Source organism: Argiope bruennichi, chromosome 8 (assembly GCF_947563725.1).
Source record: "Argiope bruennichi chromosome 8, qqArgBrue1.1, whole genome shotgun sequence".
NCBI classification, from domain to species: Eukaryota; Metazoa; Arthropoda; class Arachnida; order Araneae; family Araneidae; genus Argiope; species Argiope bruennichi.
The window spans coordinates 93,188,954-93,210,989 of NC_079158.1; positions in this window are offsets into that span (position 1 = coordinate 93,188,954).

Sequence of the window (22,036 nt, forward strand, 5' to 3'; positions counted from 1 at the left end):
AAAGTTGAAATTCATATAGGGGACTTTACACGAAACTTGTAGACTTATATTGAATCTTTCTGAGTCCAAAAAATCATGTTTACAATAGACGTATTTTTTAATTATATGTCTGTTGTAAACAAGATAAATTAAAGCTGAAATGTATATAGGGGACTTTACACTAAACTTGCAGACTTCTATTAAATGCTGAATTAAATGTATTCAAAAGAAGTTTTTCTGTCCTAGAACAAATTTTTCTAATAAAACATAAAGAATTAGTCTGATAAAATTTGGTTCATAGGTTTAGCATTTAAAGTACAAATTCGATTCAAATTTATAGCAAAATTCCTCACGAGATTGGCCATCTGTCTATCTGTATCTTTGCGTACATGTGAAAGCAACAATTCAAACTATTAACGATTTAGGTAAATAAAATTTGGTTGAAATTTTGAACCACATCTATTAACTGTTGACCATATGTCGATTTGTACTTCCACCTGCATGTAATTGCAGTGATTTAAATGAGTGAAATTTGGTTAATTGATCTGGTGACAGCCAATTGTAGTTTAATTTCAAATTTCGACTCCAATCGGTGAGAAAAAAGGCATTCAAAAACATATTCCATTTTATGCTACTTATCAAGTATTTTCAACTTAAATTATCGGTACCCTGTAAGTACAAAGCATATAAATGCCATAAAAATTGGAAATAAAACAAAAAATTAAAATCAAGTGAAATTTACCGTCATTAGTACGGTGGGGAAAAAATAGTGCTTGGTAAAATGTAACGACAGAAATTGGATGTAAAAACAAAGAGGGGAGTGACTTCTATTTACTGGAAACCGAAAAATAGGTCCAACCATTCACAGATGTTTTCTGACAAGCTCATTAATTCTCGCCGTATGATGTGAAAAGCCGCTTCTAACATTCTACAATATTTAGAGTTCAATAAATGCCTTTTCTGAGTGCTATATTATGTATATTATTTAAATAAATTTTCAAAAATCCATATATTTGGATAATCTTCGGCTTTATGATCAAAGTATTGATTTGAAGTTATTTTTCTTAAGATTTAGCGATAATCATCTGTTAAACCAAAATTCATACCTGATCTCAAGGTCAATCCTTCTACATCTTTCAAAAATTATGCATGAATACTTGATAAAAGAAAATTCCCAGACAAAAAATTCAAATAAAATTCCAATAATGTTTATGTTAAGTTACTTTGTTTTAACATTTGAGTTAGATTAAAATGAGAAAAAAAATGGCTTAATTTAGAATTGCCTTGTTTGTAAATTGTCATTGTTTAATAATTGTTAACATATTGTAATTGTTACCGCATAGTTATTTCATTTCGAAAAAGTTCAATTATCAATTTATAGATCAAGTATTCAAACCTCAACAATTTCAATTATATAAATTTAATTAAAAAAATATTAAATGACAAAAGCAGGCGTCATTAATTAAAAATAATATTTATGTTTTCTTTACTTTTTACAAGGAGTGACCCCAAAAAAAGTTTGCAAGGCAAAGGAAAAATGCTTTATTAACAATAAACACAGGATACAAATGAATTAAGAGATATATGTGGCGATCACTTCTCTACATAATCTCACAACCTTTAGAGACATTTATCACACAGTTGGACCAATTTGTTTAACCCGTCTTGGTAATAATCAGGTCCCAGGCTATTAATACATTTTTAACCTTTGGTACCTCTTTAAACATCACCGTCTGATATGAACTTTGTTTCGGATAAGTGTTTCTTCGATTCCGGGAAAAGGAAATAGTCACTGGGAGCCAAATCGGGGCTGTATAGGGATTGGCCCCAGACCTCCCACCTAAACGTTTGCAGCAATCTCTCTGCCCGCTTCAGAAGAGAGACACCATTTCGCCACCTGTTGTCTACTCATTGCTCTGTCCCCGTACACCTCAACGATTTGTCTGTGAATATTCTATGGGGACACATCTTTGGCCCGTACAAATCGTATCACGGCTCACACCTCTGTGCGAGATCACTTCTCTAAACGTCTTGCCATTACTATCATTGTTTCAGGTCTCAGTCCTAACACTATCAGCTCGAACGAGTGGTCTAAGACAACTAGTGCCATGTGTCTCTACTTTGGGTAACAATATTCCCATCCATAATTTCTACTTTCCAAATATTACTGCTTGAAAACTTTTTTTTTGTATCACCCCTCGTATGTTTTTGCTTAAGCTATTTTTCTTGGGATTTAGTATCCGCCGATTTCTCATTATATTCGGTGCTTGCATGTATTTTAATCAGCGACATCTATTGGTAAGCATGTTAAGTCACTATATAAACCGCAATGGTTCTGAGTTTTACCAATTTACTATCACTCTTTTAGTCATCATTTTGAAAGTATTCCATTTAGTATTATTGAGTTATTCGGTGTATAAAGACTCCAATCATGGAAGACTCCAAATTACATTTTGGACATTCATTTCTTCTTTTGTTTGATTTGTACCAATTTTTCTCAATAAATGGCCTTTAAAAGTAAAAAAATAAATTCTAGAATTATGCGATTTATCGAGCGAGAGATTACAATTCATAATTTGATAGACTGTTTCCATAAGAATGAATTCTCTCCCTTTCTCTACTCAGAAAACTGCATTTTTTTTTTCAAACGGAGTAAGCACTCAAATTCATAATTACTTCTCAATCGTGTCACAAATCTCATCCCAGGGCATTGAAAATATTTTGGCATAAATTTAGATAAATGAAAAAAAATCCACATCACGGGAATTAGTGATGGAAGTGTCTTCTTATATTAGAATTATTGTAAGTTTAATCAAACATTTCTTGAACCTTTTAAATTTGCTTCGAGTACGATAGCATTAATAGTTCAACAATAAATTGCAGATGTATTGTCTATAAATCCGTTGGCTATCTTATTTGAAATGTATCAACTTTGCTTACTACCAAATTCTTAGACTGCAATAAGATTATATAAGATTCTAAGATTGCTTAGTTTTATATACAGCACACTCCCGAGTATCCGTTTCTCGACTATCCGGCTTCCGTTCTATCCATCCTTGTTTTTTTTTATTTCATCGTAGTTAATAAGGCGTTGCCTTTGCAATATTGTTCATGTTTTCTGCAATTAAATTAGGCATTACTGAATTTATCTTAAAATGTCAGCAATTTATATCCTTTAACTTATTTTTTCTTTAATAAATTCTTGAAATGGGTAGTGCAGTATATAAAAATATATAAAATACCAGTACAGAACCTCCTATTTAACTCCATACGTTACCGGCAACTGCTCCTATGATTCACCGGGTCGCGGCTGCGTTCATATTGAGATAAATGGAGGGCTTATGGAGTTCTCAATACGATGCGAAAAAATGCGTATTAAAATTGGGAGTTTTGGTATAAAAACTTTGTCTTCTGGTATTGGTGGGAAAAGAAATAAATTTATAGAAATCCGACCTATCCGGGTTTTTTTTTTTGTTTTTGTTTTCCAGCCAGTCCTTCCGCTGCAATTGGTCGGACACTCGGTAATGTACTGCATTTCTAATTTACATATGCGACATTCAATTCATAAAGAAAAGATAAAACAAAATGATAATAATCGAAGAACCATGTAGTCATTGCTTTAAAGTAGAATAAATAATTTCAAAAAATGAAGCCACATGAAAATAAATCAGTGATAACTTGTCAAATAAACAGTGGCTGATTTAGACGTTGATCAGTCTTGCGCAAAATTTATCAAGAAGTCTTCTTTTAATAAGCAGGTCAATTATATTTTATATTTCAATATACTTATAACTTACTTATCAAGATAATAATTTATTTTTGGTTAATTTTTATATATTTTGGTAATAATTTAGTAAAAATGTGCATGTTACTAATTTACAAATCATAATTACTCCGTACAGACGTTTGAATCCAATATTATTTAGCGGATTATAGTTGTTTATAAATACTATAATAACAAAGTGAAAATGAAACAGATATTAACTTTATCAATTATACTTGAGATAGTGTTATTGTAAGTCTAATATTTTATAATTCATATAATTTGTATTTGTTTAAAGCTTTTTTTACTTGTTATCTAGATTAGTAACATTTTTTCAATCAACTTTCATCCGCTCTCCTCTTTTCATCCCATTCTGATTATGTCTTTATCTGCCCATTCAGATTTCTGCCTCTGCATGGAAAAGGGTACTATAATACTCAGATTTGCGATCGACCAATTTTATGAACCAAGTTTATCGACTGAAATTGGTTGCAAAGTATGCTAACAATATTTAAATACCTTAGGGAATCAATTAGAAATATAAGAAAAATCTCGATTTTTTTTTTGTTGTTAACCATTTAATTGATTTCCTTGTATGTCATATGTATTTTAAGAAATCGTATTTTTAATAACAGATATAAAGTTATATACACATATAAAGTTATTAAGTAAAGATTAAAATAAAGTTACAAATTTTGAAAAATAAGCAATTATAAAATATTTGCATTGTATAATTTACAGCAATATTTCAATGCATTTTTATCTTCATTAATGAAATTATTGATTCAAAGTATTTATCATAATTTTGTTAGAACTTTTATAATTTCTCCTTTTAAAGATACAAGCGAACATTTCTTCCTTTTTAATAAAAAAGCTGCCCAAGAAAATATAGAAAAAAATATTGTGCACAAATACATTTGAATAAGCGATGGAAGATTTACGAAATAAAATGAATACTATTCCAACTTCTGATGAAAGATGATTGAAAGGTTTACGAAATAAAAAGAAGATTATTTCAACTGATGAAAGATGATTGAAATGTTTACGAAATAAAATGAAGACTATTCCAACATATGATGAAAGATGATTGAAAGGTTTACGAAATAAAATGAATACTATTCCAACTTCTAATGAAAGATGATTGAAAGGTTTGCGAAATAAAATGAAGACTATTTCAACTTCTGATGAAAGATGATTGAAAGGTTTACGAAATAAAATGAAGACTATTTCAACTTCTGATGAAAGATGATTGAAAGGTTTGCGAAATAAAATGAAGACTATTCCAACTTTTGATGAAAGATGATAGAAAGGTTTACGAAATAAAAAGCTATGACTATTGCAACTTCTGACTGTGACCCAATATCACTATTCAGTTAGTTAAAATGTAGAATTTCATCATGGATGATCAAGAAGTTACCTTTTAGAATATTTTGGCCAAAGCATCGAATTCCACATTAACGGTTTCGAACTAGACAAGTGCAGAAACACAAATATCGATGCTGTTGGAGCCTGAAATGTGCATTAAATAACCAAATAACAAAGCAGATATTCATGATTAAGGAAAAAAATGACAAAAATTTAAGAAAATTCGAACAGAAAGGAAAATTTCTTGAAATGAAAAAAAAAGGGGGGGGGGGGATAATGTTTTGTTATTAAGCAATTTCTAAAGCAGATTAAAGCAGAAAAAAAAACAATATGCAGAGCCCACTGTAGAAACCAATATGCAGAGCCTACTGTGTATCTTCTTGCCATACGAATTCCCTAATTCTTGCACTTATCAACAATCATGCTATAACAAAAAATCCATATCAAATTGGTTTGGAATAGATAGCCTACGCATTTCTGTAAGAAAATCAGAGATACAGAGTTTAAAAATCTAAGAAATTGATGATAACTTCTGCACTATAAATAAACTCCAAAATTTGAATTGACTAAAAGAAGACCAAGAAAAAGCTAAAATACAGTCGCTACCAACCTAAAAATGAGCCTCCAAAATATTATCGATTAAAAAAAACACTTTAATAATCAATTAAATTTTAATGAGTATATAATCTGAATTTACTCTCTTCTATTATTAACAAATCATTTGAATTTATTCTGATCAGATTCCATTATGAAATAATCAATAAACACTAGTATCAAAGCCTAATAATCTTTATTATTAATTTAAAGTAATTTCATATTAATTTTATAGAAATGTCTTAGTTTCAGAGGTAAATTTCATGAACATTAATTTTTCAAAGGAATTTAATTTATTACGATTCAAAAATTTCGGACGAATTTTATTTATTATTCTGTGAGGTGTGAATTTATGCTTCAAAATATGCATACCTAATCTTGAATTAAAGATAAAAAGACCATGCATGCATTATTTCTGAGTACATTAGTCTGGACAAATTGAATCAGGAATATTTCATTTTATCCAAACTTGAAAACTCATGAACAGCTATTTATTTTTTAGATTTTTTTGAACTAAGATATCATATAGCATTTTTCTGATAGTGATCCATCGTTCTAAATTATGAGTAATCTGAGAGGTTTCTACTAACTCAATAGTAATGCAAACATACTTGAATTGATATTGCATTTTTCAAAAAGATTTACTTAATTATATTTATATTTTGAAAGAAAAAAGTCCATAATCAAAAACAATTGAAAAAGTTATATTATAAGGTAATTCTAATTATTTTTTTAAAGAAAATTTATACTCATATACATAATACAAGATACTTTTAATATCATACAAGTTAATAGTGCATATAATTTGAATTTAAATTTTAAACAATAAATATTTTTATTGTAAACATTAGAAATATATGATAGATTGTGTTTTAAAAAAGTGTGATTGTGTTTATAAAAAATATATTTTTTTTCGTAAATTGGGAAGAGATATTGATAATACATCTTTATAAACCATTTCAAATGTATCAGAATCCTTTCTGAAATTTTATTTATCATGCATAGTAGTAGCTCCTTAAGTCGCTATATTTCCAAAAATCCCGAATAATTCGAACCGTCTGTTCCAAGAAATATGCTTCCCTCTGTTTCGAAACACTAAAATCAAAGCATGTTTAAAAAATATTCTAAAAAATTTAACTTTCAATAAACTTTCCTAGAAGGGTTTTTAGACAAATCTATTCCGAGCAATATTTTTTTTCTTTTTTTTAACTAAAGGAGATAGAAGAAAGCTGGAAAGAGAAAATGTAGCACATCCACGAATTTATTTCAAAAGTATTTTGATTCTTCTCTGATATATATATATATATATATATATATATATATATATATATATATATATATATATATATATATATATATATATATATATATATATATATATATATATATATATATATATATATATATATATATATATATATATATATATATATATATATATATATATATATATATATATATATATATAAACGTCTGAAGACAGAATGAAAAAAAATTTGCAGATGTGTGGTCAAAGAAAGAATATGTCCTGGCGAGAGAAATCTTTGACAACATTTTTCTATGCATATATAAAGATGTTTCTGCGAAGAAAGACACAAATATCGAAGTGAATGGATAAAAATGAGCAGGATCATGGAGTAAATTTCTTTTCAAGAATCCTTCGTTTTTTAAAAATGCTGCACTGAAAAAAAATGGAGAAGAATTAGAAACAGATAGCCTGAGTTTCGCTTTAAAAATTTAGATCAGAACTGGTATTGAGATATTGGAACAAAGCATTTGAACGAAACTAAATTGAGACTCATAATTTTCAGGTTCGTTCAGGATAAACAGGCAGTTTGAATTTTACACTGACAAAGATATTTTAATAAGAATTTGAAATGAATTGACTTTAGAAGTTTAATTTTTGATATTTTCTGTAAAGGTATTGTTCAAATGAATTTAGTTTCATTGAATAGATTAAGTACAAAATGTTGATAATATTACTGATAATAAAATTTTTTTTATCCTTCTAGTACTCATTAATGATATAACGAATATAAAATGAAATTATGTTTTAAGTTGAAAATATATAAGTTCCAAAATAATTGTTAGTGCTACAAGAGGTGTTCAAATGATAAGGCACGAAACGTCGTAACAACGTAACCGTTAACATATTTGTCTATGCCGCTATGGGAGATCATAGTGAGATATCTCGGGATGCGATTGGAGTCTCCGGCGTAGATCGGAGCATACACGGACACCTGCATGAGCAGGAGAGAGCATAGGCTCTAATAAAGAGTGCCGTCCAAGGTCTGCTACTTATTGAGTTCCTCGAATACAGAAGAACCACAAGAACAAATGACCGGAGCTACTCACGGAGGTTGTGGTTCTGATAACATTCCATGATAACGTGCATCCACATGTCTCCAGAAAAACACACGCGGAACTGACCAAGTTCAAGTGGGAGCCGCGCGACCACCCGACCTACAGCCCAGATTTGTTGCCCTGTGATTGTCATGGCTTTGGTCCTCTAAAGAAACATTTGAGAGGGAAGCGCTTCAACTCGGACGGTGAACTCAAGGACGCTGCAAAGAACTGGTCTGTCACGGCCACAGGAATTCTGGGAACAAGGAATCCTTCGACTCGTTAATCAATAGCGCTCTGGACTATGGTGTATACTTTGAATAAAGTCTTCATTTATACCACAGTGTCGTTTCGTACCACTTCATTTGAATACCCCTTGTATTTAATGACATGAAAATTATTCAAAGCGAATTATTTATTAATTGTGACTAAATGAGTTAAGTAAGATAAGGCATGTCTTATTAAATAAATAGGACATAAAGGTTTTAAAAATTACACAAATTTTAGTATTATGCGGCTAAGTTTACAACAAAAATGTTCCATCATTATGAACCAAAATAGAGTTAGAAATAAATATTAAGTTTACAGTCAAAAATCAAAAAGAAAGATAAAATAAATCCGGCCTGAAGACTTTCTCAAGGGTCACCCTCAAGCAAGGATTCAAACCAGGAATTTTTTATGTGAGGGGTCTGACTTTCGTCCAACAAACTGACCCCTCGTGACCCGAAAATCCGAGAAAATTGAGGTTTTGGAGACAAAATTGGCATCACAAGATTAAAATAATTATACAAAAACAAGTAAAATCATTTCCAAAAAACAATCCAGTAAAAACACAGCAAATCAAACCACAAAATACCATGAAAATGGAACCAAAATCATTTAAACAAGAAAGCAAAATACTTACTAATTGAAAGTATAATTCCAAAAGACAATGTGAGGTAAAAACTTGTAAGTGCAAATGCATTTCGTTAAATGGAACTAAATTTAATTTTTCCACGTTTACGGCTATATATGCCTACCACGTTTCGTCATAATGCATCGTCATCAAAGTTGAAGCGCCATCTGTTGAGTCAAAACTCAAAGCTAACAAACCGGACGAAGTCAGAAATCAGACAGTCCTTCTCTTATTAAAACTTCTATATTGCAAAAGTTTTGGGGAAATTCGTTAATAGTTAAGTTTTTAATGAGATTGTTTGTTGCTAAAATATAAGAACTTTTATTATTGCAAATTTTTTTAATCCTGTTAAATTGTGAAAATATCAAATTTTTGAGTTTATATTAGAATGGTAATTACTAAGTTTAATTATTTTAAAGTTAAATTCATCCCTTTTATCAAAAATACCGATTAAAGTTTTTCCCTTATCAACTTCTATATTTAAATCTAAATAAATATTTTTCATATTGTTTATTTCTGGATTGATAGTTGCTCCATCATTATGAAAATATTTATAGTTCTGTCTCGCATTGATATATGATTTACAATTTTTAGACTAACAAATAGCATTTCTTCTTGTTTAATAATTATAAGATTCATAAAAAAATTTTTAACAATTCCACATTTAAGAAGTCAATTTATAGATAACGTATTAATAAAATACTTTTACATTTTAATCTATGCATTTAAAAAGCAGAAAAGGAGTTTTATTGGCAACATGATTTATCCGTGAAATAAATCTGAATTTTAATATCTGTACTTTTTTCGAATATCATTTATAAACTCTTTTTCTAAATAAGAGAAGAATATTCATTAATAAAAGACGATAAATAAAGAACTATCTCGAATAAAGGAAACAGTTCATTTTTATTCTTCATAGTTAATTATTTTCAGAATATCAGTATTTCATAAAAAATTATGAAAAATATTTTTTTTCTCTATAAACAAGAATACTTTAAGGAAGCAAAACATAAAATAACAGAACATATTCTGACATCTAAAACCTTTTCACCTGAAGCAAGTAATTTGAATAGATTCACGCAAAAAAATTCCAAATTAAAAGAAATAATGAGAGTCTTTAAGCCTTGGCAATACAACGCAAGTAGAAAAAAAGAAATATTTTCTTTTTTATCATTACAATCAAAAAGAGAAGTTCTAGCAGAGAATTAAGGATCGGAACCTTTTTTTCTTTCTTCGCAAATTACTTTTTATCTTGAAAACTTGGCAACAAATATTTAAATAATAAAACTTTCATGCTTTCATTAAAAAATATATATATATCGATATGCTTCAAAATAATATTGGCCTAGTTAGCTTGATGAAGTAGATGAATTTATTTGACAATTCCAATGCAGAATTTCTTTAAAAATAGTTTTATTTTTAAATACATCTTTTAATTTTTTTTAAATTAATCCTAGTGAGATATATTTTAAGACATGGCCTTATTAGCTCAATCTCTTTCAAAAAATTGTTTTTTTGTAATTTCTTTACATTCTAAAAAGAAAAATGTTGAACTTCATATGAACATAAACATGTGCGGCAATGTAGCTTTATGTGTATGTGCGCATGTATGTATGTGTGTGTGTGTCGGCATTCTAAAGAACTAATTATTTGAATTAGACCAAACAATTGGACACACACACACACACACACACACACACACACACACACACACACACATATATATATATATATATATATATATATATATATATATATATATATATATATATATATATATATATATATATATATATATCCAGAACACACTGGATACATACACACAGAAAAATTGGGCACTTACATATAATAACGTCTCATAGATATTTTCCAAATTGTAATTAATTGAAATCAGATGGATATTGCATCAGGTGGATCAGGTATATCATGAAAGTATTATTGCACAAAATATTTTTTAAACCGTTTTAAAATTTATAATATCACTTTTTAATAATAGAAATTTATATGTTCTGCAAAACTTTCTATAAGTTGACAGTTTTTCATTGTTTTCAAGAATTGATTTAATTGTTGCGATGAAAGACTCGCATCATTGCTTTATCAAATATTAATTGTCGGGATCTTCTTACATTGTTGAAGATTCTGCTTTTTATCTGTTTAATTTCCTCCAGGAATAAGAAAATGAGCTTTCAATTCCAAAAAAGTTTCTAAGCATGAAAAAGATAAGATAATTCGGCAGTTGCTCTTTTAATGTCACTGTGACTGTATGGAACTTAACGCCATTATCAAGGCTTAAGTACAAGATAAAATTAGCATTGTATTGTTATTAAAATAGCATGTAATTAATATATACCACAATTTAATGATTGCTAATACTTCGTCAAAAGAATTATGGTCATAAACTTATACAAGAGAGATACAACTGAAATTAATCACAACTAATATTTCCGATCATTTACCTGGTTGCAGAAAGACTAGTTGTAAATTATCCGATAATAGATAATGGTAATTTTTATTTTAATTATTCAACCTTGCCAATAAAGAGATCCAAACACTTTGTCCTAAATCGAATTTTCTACATTACCTAACAACAATATATTGTTAAATGTTTAAGATAAGGTAAGAAAGATAGGATTAAAATACATATTTTTTTATTCAAAATAAAAAAAGAGCTGGTACTCTAAGAAACAAGAAGAATTAATTTTTCATTATAGCTGTTAGGCTAATCATTTATCATGAATATATATAATAGTTTTAAAATTCTTTTTAAAACATCCATTCAAATATAATGTATGTTTATCGTTTATATAATATTGGGAAATGGTTTGTAATATTACATTAATGAAAGCTCTAGGATGTATTCTACATATGCACCAAATATCTTAAATTCTTTCCATTTCAACAAATTTAATATTTATTAGATAGCATAGAAAATTCTATTAACAGCACTTAAAATATATCAAGTATTTAATATGATTCCAGCCTTTTAACAAGAGACTGCATCCGTCTTATAAAACTTTTAACTATCATCTGTTTGTCTCACTAGTTGATCTTGTCAGAAAATTATTTTAAAATCAGTCTAGCGTTGAATGCTTAACGTAAAATCGAAACACTTCATGCATATCTAATACTTCAGAAATGGAACTTTCTGAGATAAGTGCATTTCAAGAACTTAAATGAAGTTGTAAATTGGAAAAGTTATTCTAATAAAAGAAGAGGCAGATGTCTCATTAAAATGATATAAAGATTGATGAAAACTAGTTAAATCTTTCATACTATTGTAATGCAGAATGTTGTTGTTTCCAGCTTTTGGTAATATTTTATCAGTTGGTTTTATACTATTTCTAAAGGCAATTGTCGTTGAAAGTTTGGTTGATTAAAACTTTTAATATATTTCTTCAACATGCATTTAATTAAAATGTTGGCTAATTAAAATTTGCATTTTCATTAAACATCATGTTGTGTTAATGAGGTAATCTTATATATATATAGTGGTGGCCAAAATTGTGGACACTTTTGAAAATCGCGTTGTTTTCCAAATTTGTATGCATATAGAAAATGTTACATTTCACAAAATACAAAATCCTACACGTCATTTTAAAGAGAATTTAATGGTGATTTCAATATAAAAAGTAAAATTCAAGTATTTTCAATACAAAAAAGTCATTCTTACTTTAATCTGAATAACAAACACATTGATGAAGTGATTGTAATTTCTTACTTTCTTAACGAATCACCCTTCTTGTTCTGGGAACCAATCAAAGATTAATAACTGCTGGAAGAAGTTGACATCATGTTTAAAGTTGGAACAAGTCATTATTGTGCTTTTTTCTGTAGAAGGGAGACTATTTTTTAAATAATGAAATTGCAAGTTAGAAATTTTGTTAAACTTTTTTATATATAGTTGGAATTTTTGTAAATATTTCTAATATTTAATCAAGAAGCAATAACATCAAATAAAAGAGTAGATAGGACACCTAAAAAGCGAACTAAGATTATTGTGTTACATGAATATGGTCTTTCCTATGCTAAAATTGCAAGATAGGTGGGTGGTTCTGTGACTACATCTGGAGTCCGAAAGATTTGTTTACGATATCAGGAGACAAATTCCGTAAAAAAACAGACTGTAAATGACTGAAAAAAGTATACCACATCTGTTGATAACAGAAGAATAAAAAGGATATGTCTCTAAGATAGAATAATTTTATCAGCAGCCATAAAAAAATCAATTGAATGATGCTGGCATTTATGTCAGTTCAAGAACAATCAGAAGAAAATAATTAGATGTTGCCCTAAGAGATAGAATTCAACAAAAAATCCTTATCTCAATTTACAGCAGCGTATAAAAAGATTATAGTGGGCAAAGGAATGCCTTAATTGGTGAGATGGTCATTGGTCACAAGTTATACGGAGTGATGAAACAAATTGTTATTTGGTATGATGGCGAAAATATGTAAGATGTAAAAGTGGCAAGAGCTACATCCTGACTGCATTCAGGCAACTATGAAGAGATCCGTTTGTGCTATGATTTGGTCATGCATGTCAGGAGACGGTAGTGATCTCCTTTATGTTATCAATGGGACATTAAATGCAAGAAAATACATTGACAGTATTCAAGAACCAAAACTTACTCCTTCCATCAGTGATCTCTTTCCCAAGAATGCATAGTTTATTTTTCAGTAGAATTTAGATCCTTGTCACACAGCAAAAATATCGAAATAATGGTTTAGTACAAAGAGCATTAAATTCTTATCATGGCCAGTAAACAGTCCTGAACAGAACAAAATTATTGAGTTCTTATGGCATTGTTAGAAGACTCTTGTACTTATGAAGCATTCATCGAATAAAAGAAAATTAATGGAGGATATAATTATTTCCGGGCATCATACAATAACGAAGAAAGAACTTAAATCTTTTGTCAGCTCAATGAAACATCAGTGTGAAGCTGTAATAAAAAATAATGGCTTCCCTACTAAGTGCTCATAACTCACTACAGTCATCAGCATCTAATGTTCCTCGATAATTATTGCCGCTTAATTTTTTTTGAATTGCAAATATTTGAATTTTACTTTTTGTATTGTAATAAGCATTAAATTTTCTTTAAAATGATATGTAAGAGTTTGCATCTTGTGAAACGTTACATTTTCTATAAGTATACAAATTTAGAAAACAAAAAAAATCAAAAGTGTCCACAATTTTGACCACTACTGTATATATAGGACGGCGTACAGGGGAAAAGAGAATTTTGGAAAAAAAAGGAATAATATCTGAATTAACAATCAATTAATTTAGTAAGACTAAATTAATAAATAAAATTAATAATTAAAACATTTCAATATTTAAACTATTTACAGAAAAGGGATAATTAGGGGCAGGGTTCACTTGAGTTGGGAATGCCAAACATGACTAAGCCTAAAAAGGGTGCATAAAGGGAGCACGTAAACTGCGTCAAACCTCGCTCGTGCTCTTTACCAGAAGAATCGAATGTTTCCTTTCAGGATCCTACCGGGCGCTCTGACATCACAGCGCGCGAACCTCTCCTATTAGATGCCAAAAACCAGCCAGATCCTGCCTGACATGATTGACTTCGCCATCTCTTACAATCGAAACTAATTAAACACTTCAATTAATCTCCATACCTGAACAAGTTTCAGCCAATATCGCTTCCTACATATATAAACACACTTACAATTCCTAGAAACCTATTAACTATCATCCGTTCGTCTCATAATATATTTTCGCCTGTATATTATTTTATAATAGATATGGATATCTATTACAGTGCCTTTTTAGAGTTCGTCTTCTGTAATATCTGGATAAGTTGGAGGTTATATTTGGCCTTGTAATAAAAGGGGTTTCGATTAAAATATGCTAATATGCTTATTCTAATTTTGCTGAAGCTTTTTGATATAATAAATCACTTAATTATTATAATGTTATTTTATTATGGAAAATTAGAATTACCATTAAAATGGTTAGTTCGATAAATAAACACGTTAAATATTTTTACTTTATCATGTATGAAGTACAGAAAAATATTATATATGACACAAATCGCTATTAGCACTTTGAAATTTTGCAAAATCTGAATGGATGATATTATATTTCATATTTATAAGAATATTTCGGTTCTCTTTCATTATTAAATCTTGATAATGAAATTGATATTTTGAACAATTTATACACGCTATGCAGAACTTTAGTAACATCTACATTTTCTCAATATGCACATCCAGATTGTATAAGTAATTCTGTATATTATAAAACTGAGTTATAATATACAGAACCACATAACATAACCACATAACATAAACTATTTAGTATATTTTAATATATTTCATTTAGTTCTCATATCGAAAATTACAGAAAAAAACTAATAAGAAATAATTGCAATAAAAACAAGTCCTATTAAATATTAAAATTTGGAGACAAAATATTTTAGTAGTCAAATACCGTTTCTTTAAAAATGTTTACTATTTTATTTTTCCCAATTTTTTTTTCTTTATAATATTTTGAAATGGTAATTCAGGTAAAATGATTTAAATAAACTTTTTTACAAACCTATTAAAAATAATCCGTTTCAATATATATAGACATAATTAATACAAGCGCATATTTAAATCAATCCGAAATACCTCAATAAAATAATCGGAAAAATTCCTAAAATTCACTTTTCAAATTCATAACCAAGGATTTGTGAAAGTAAAAATATCACCACTATTTTATAATGTATTTATAAAGTGTAGTGTTTAAAGTTGTATTTAAGAATACGTTTCACTTTGCAGAATGCTTTCCTTAACATATAAATATATATATATATATTTCTGTGTTAATTCCATTTATGGCATACTTAGCTTCCATTGAACTCTTAATAAAATACTGCTGTTAAAATTAAAATTGTACCAGGAAAAAATTGCATAAAAATGCATTTTTAGATTTGAGATTAAATCCAAAGCCTTTTTAAAATGTATGTCCTTTTAAAATATATAGTGTAAAGACAAGTAATAAAGCATTTTCCAAAGATGAAAAAGTTGCAAAAAGAAATAAATAGAATAATATTAGCATAATGAATAAAAATAGCATAACTTTTTAATCAAATTAGCATAACTGTCTCTTAAATGTTAGTATCCGATATAAATTCTTCTACGGTTCACTGACAATAAAAATGAATTAAAGAATTTAAATAAATACAATCAAATAGCTTCAAATCTTAATCTTATTTTTTTTTTACTACTACAAGCTTACTAAAGCCTTCCCATTTGCACCTCTAAAAGCTGTGAGCAATTTCAGTAATCTCATTTGTATATCAATCAGCTTGGCTCCATTTCAACTCTAACTAGAAATGAAGGGAGCTTTGCACCCATTCCAATGCTAAAAGGGATCTAATGAACAACAACTTCCTTTGATCCCGATTTAGGTTAGAACAATCTTGTTATTCGAAAACACATTCTGCATAAGATACCAAAAGAACTGTCAAAAGAGCAATTGCGATCATTAATCAAGCCGGCAAATCGGTTTGTTTCTTTACGTCGGTTAGCTTTGCATTTTTCTTTTTTTTAATTCTTGATTGCAAATTTTATATTATCTTTATACTTTAACAAGGGAAATGTTTCTAGATTGCAAATTTTATATTTTCTTTATACTTTTACAAGGGAAATGATTTGTTTGATTTATTTTATATTCTTTGACATCAGTTACTTGCTCCGAAAGTTAGAGATATCTATGAATTCAAACGACAAATTATCCATGCGTTAAAATTGTTAGTAATTTTTAATTTTATCCGTGTCTCTTGAAATTAAATATTATTTTTTTGCTGATAAATGTTTCATGATTGCACATAGTTCTCTTTTTAAACATTCTTCAATATTTGTTTGAGATATAGATTTAATGAATCTTCATTACAAATATAATTTTTTCATGCCGCCTTAATTTGAATTAAAATGTATGTTAAATTATTTGAATAAAATGGCAAAATATGAAAATAAATTCTTCAGAAAAAACAGAGGATATATACTTTATAAAATTCTGCCAACGTTGGATTTAATTTATCCACATATATAACTCAAATTTTGAATTCTTCTAAATTATAATTACGTGCCTTTATCTTTTGAAAATTTATTGAACGGAATGTTATTTTTACTTTTAATGCATTTTTTAACTAAAATGCTGTAAAAAATTCACATTTTAAAACATTTCGCATTGTTTATATTGATAATTGGTTGGAATCTTCATTTCCTCAAACATCTTTAAATCCTAAAATTTACTACACACTGAAATTTCAGCTGGAAATTACAATTGATAGCTCCAAATGATTCATATAAATCACTATAACAGTTGAAATAGCTAGCTAATAGTAGCTAAGGAACTTGTAAATTTAAAAATACAGATAAATTATCACTGCTAACAAATTGAACTAAATGATCAGTCGCAAAAATAGAAGAGATAATTTTTGCAAAATTTTTAGATAATTTTATAACTTTTAACATTTAACGGCTTAGGAAAACTATCCATTCCTTCATAATTTGACATAATAATATATTTAATAGCATTTTCAAAGAAAATTCTTTCTGAAATATATTTTTTTCTATAAAAACTAGTTTTAAATGTAATTATAAATTTTATATTCGTCACTTATTGAGATCATACTTTATATCTGAAATTTCTAATTAAAAATTAAATTATTAAAATTTACTAAATTTAAGTTTCAAATGGTATTTTTTTAAAAATACTGACTAATTTATTAATATTAATTAATTTAGAAAATATGTGAAATTACATTAAATAAATATTTTTTTATATTATGTATCATATAGTCAATAAAAAGAAATAATTATGTAGTTATTTATAGATAATATGTAATTTGCTGTTGAGATTTTGCAAATTACTATTCCATATGCGTATCATTCTTTTAAAATCCGTCTTTTATGTGGAATCTAAAAATTAATAAATCATTTAAAATACTAATGCTATAATTATAACTTATTAAGAATGCTTTTAAATTAAGTAATTAAAAATAATTGATTAATGAAACAAATTGAAAAATATTAAATCAAAGAAACAATAAAAAGAGTTGATTAGTATTTAATTATTTCTAGCAATTTTATCATTTGAGCCTCTTCGGTCTTAATTAGGAAAACGCTGATCTTCTTTTTCTTCTTCCCGTTGTCTCATCATAATTAAATATAAATATATATAATTTATTTTTCGGTAGAAGAAACATTGGAAGATGTTTTATTTTTTTTAATGTAACCTTTCATTTTTTGTATATACAGATACGCAAAAAATGATATTAATAAAAGAAAATTATATATAAATTGCTTGATCGGACATTTCCTACTATTTCAATTTATAAGCAGAGAAGTAACTTATTTTGAGCTAGAAAAGTATATAACAATATATTTATTTAGATGTAGCACTCTACTCTTCTTAACTTACATTGTATGCAAAACTAAGTTATTTCAAATCAAATCGATATATATATATATATATATATATATATATATATATATATATATATATATATATATATATATATATATATATATATATATATATATATATATATATATATATATATATATATATATATATATATATATATATATATATATATATATATATATATATATATATATATATATATATATATATATATATATATATATATATATATATATATATATATATATATATATATATATATATATATATATATATATATATATATATATATATATATTTAATGTTTAGTACTTTCATTGATTAATTTTTAAACTGCAGATATCGAAAAGAATCTTGTTTTAAATACATATTACATATTGAATGGATATAAAGATATTCATTAATATACACCAATTTAAAAAAAAGTATTGATAATAATTTATAATTTAATCTATTTAAAGCTTTACGAAATTTGTAATACATAATTATACAATAAGACTCGTTTGCAGAGATTTTTAGATGAAGAAAAGATTATCATTATTTTATCAATGTATAAGACGGGATTACATAAAAGATTTAAGCGAATGAAGGGCCATAAAGCATCTTGGATAAACAAATAATCCAACTCTAACAATAAGAAAGTAATACTATAATTCACAATTTTCTTTGGACAACATAAATTTTACTTATGTTACTTATTTTATTTATCATACGTCTTCAATCATTTATCAGCAGTATACAAGATGAATAGTGAAGAAAAATGAGCCGAACTTACAGACGAAGTAGCAATTCATATCCTTTGTCTAAATTCATTTCCTAAAGGAAAAAGACAATCAATCATATGTGGAAGTAGATATTTAATTCTTCCTTTTTACTCGCTACATTTTAGTATAGACTTTCTACTTCAATCTCTATATCTGACTCCATTTTTACTTATATGAAAGTGCGTGTATGTTTCTATGTGTATAGGGTTATTATAATTAAAGTTCATTTATTCAGAAGAGTTTGTTTTGTTGATCCCAACAAAACGGTATTTCAGTAGCATGTAATACAATTATTGCTCTGTGAAAATCGAAAACTAAGTTCTTATATTTTTAACGAAACATAAATATCAAAACTGGCTTTTCCAAAAAATTTGAATAGTTCATTTGAGTTTCTTGCTTTTTCTTTTTTTTTTTTTTTTCATACAATTGCAATACTAGGGATCAACTTCATTTATTCATATCTTTGACAACTAAACAACAACACTGATGTCGCAAATTTGAAATTTGAAAACTGTTGCGTGGTAGTATGCACAAAATTGGTTTGTTACAGAAAAAAAAATTGACGCTAAAAAGCATTTAGATTACGTTCTGCGAAAATGTTAACTTTGAAAGAAAAAAATTTCTAGTAAAACAATTTTAAATAAACTAACAACGCAACAACAATTCTTCGAGAATCGAGGAGACAAATAAAGGGCAATTGTTCACTAATGTCTGGTCTGGCGTAAACATTAAAAGATTTGAAGCAACAAGGAAATCCGATATTCTTCTCGGAAAAGAATGAAGACAGATGCACAATTATTTTAACGGACAAGCGAACACAAACACCTTTTCAATAAGTTGTCAAAAACACAACTGGTTTGCACGAAAGAAAATCCTGATGTTATTCAAAGAATCCCATTGAATACTACAACGATATCAGTGTTTTAGGGTTTATACTGCTTCTTTTATGATAAGATAAAATTATAATTAGAGGAATCAACACTCAGAGAAAACATTACATGTTCTATAATTGTAATCAGCTTTCGTAATATATTGTCAAGTTTCTTTTTATTCCTCATTGGCATTAATAAGGATTCATTCAGAATATAATTGTATCCAAGATGCTACTTCATTTTATATCAACACTCATTTCAGTGTGATAAAGTACTATTTTGTACTAGACTAAGCAATAAGTCTTATTTTCAAACAATATGGCAACACAATGACTGGATCTCACACCATGCGATTCATAGTTGTAGTAAGACTGTTCTAAAGAGAAATGTTAGATGATCTCTTATCTGAGATACAATATTGCATTTTACGTCTACTCAATAATAGAGAAGTATGCATAACTCTGTTCTTGTTTATTTGCCACAGCGGAGCTACATGTTTTTTATATTTGTTTACTCACATGGAGTTTATCATATGACATTAATTCCTTTTCTTCTTGCGTTGTTACATACATCAGGATCTAGAGCTTTTTGAATTAGATAATTTTAATTCCAACAACAATGAAAAATGTTTCCCTTAGTACATTTAAAAAAAATAATAAAAACCTTTAAATTTTGGTGGAATGGCACCTATTTACAAAAATGTGTCAACTTTTCACCGTTTTCTCATTCATATCATTTGCTGGTGAAACTTTGTTTCGTTGAGAACCATAGAACATACTTTATGACCTTTTAAAACAGGCGACCAATAATTATAATGAGCCTGATATTTTGGTGGTTTGCATGCCAGATTCATTGGGCTATTGGTGCAAGTATATTTTAAAGAGTGGAAATGCGCTTTTTCTTTACAAAATCTAAATAAAGTTTAATTTAATTATTTATCACGTTTAATTTAATGAGATTTTGGATTTTTCCATCTTAATTACTAAATATATTAGTGTAAAACGGTTTTGAAGAATATTTTGAAAATAAAAATTTTAGCTTTTTTAGAATATATATTTAGTTGCAATGTAAACTTTGCCTGAATTGAGAAAAAAAATTTTAAATGCATTTTGCTGAATTTCAAACAATAGTTCTCTTTGTTACAATTGAAATAGTTTTCATTATTTCATTAAATATATAAACGTGTAGTTTTCTGCTATTATTAACTAAAAAATAAAGCTTCTACTTATGATCTATATAATTTTCAAGAGAAATAAAAAAGTGAAATCCTAGTACCACGAGAGAAACTATGCAAAATTTAAAAATATATATTACGCAGATAGTAACATCTTTAATTTCACTAGGAAGGCCTTGGAATTGATTCCATTAAAAAGGATCAATTGAATTTGACGTTTTATCTCAAGAAAAAAAAAGAAGAAGATAAAAGATGGATAAAGATAAAAGAGAAGATAAAAAAAGATAAAGATAAAAAAAGATAAAGATAAAAAAGATAGATTCCTTTATTCCGTCAATGAATTAAAGAATATCAGAACCTGAAAATATGAATTTCGCTTGATGTTCTTTACTATAGAGTAAAAAATTCCATGGAGAATTCATGATCATGTTATAAAATATTATTAGATTTAAGGCTCAACTTTTCAGAATCAAACAGCAAATATATCATGATGAAAAATATATTTATTTTTCTTTTTGCAAAAAATAGTTAGGGCAAAATGATGGTTATTTATTTTAGTTTGCCAGAAGCAAAGATTTAGAAAATGATGAAAATTTCATTCGCTTAACTCTTTTAAAATGTATAATAAACCATAAGATATATGGTTTATTATACATCGTCTGACAGAGAAAAAAGACACTTTAAATTGATAGTATTAAGGACAAACTTTGAAAGTTTGAAAAGAAAAATAACAATATTTGAAACTTAGAAAGAGATAAGAAAGTTTTAAATTTTATATAAGCATTAAAATTTATAAATCGTAATATTTATCTAGATTAAACATATTTTATTGTAAGATTTAAAATAAAA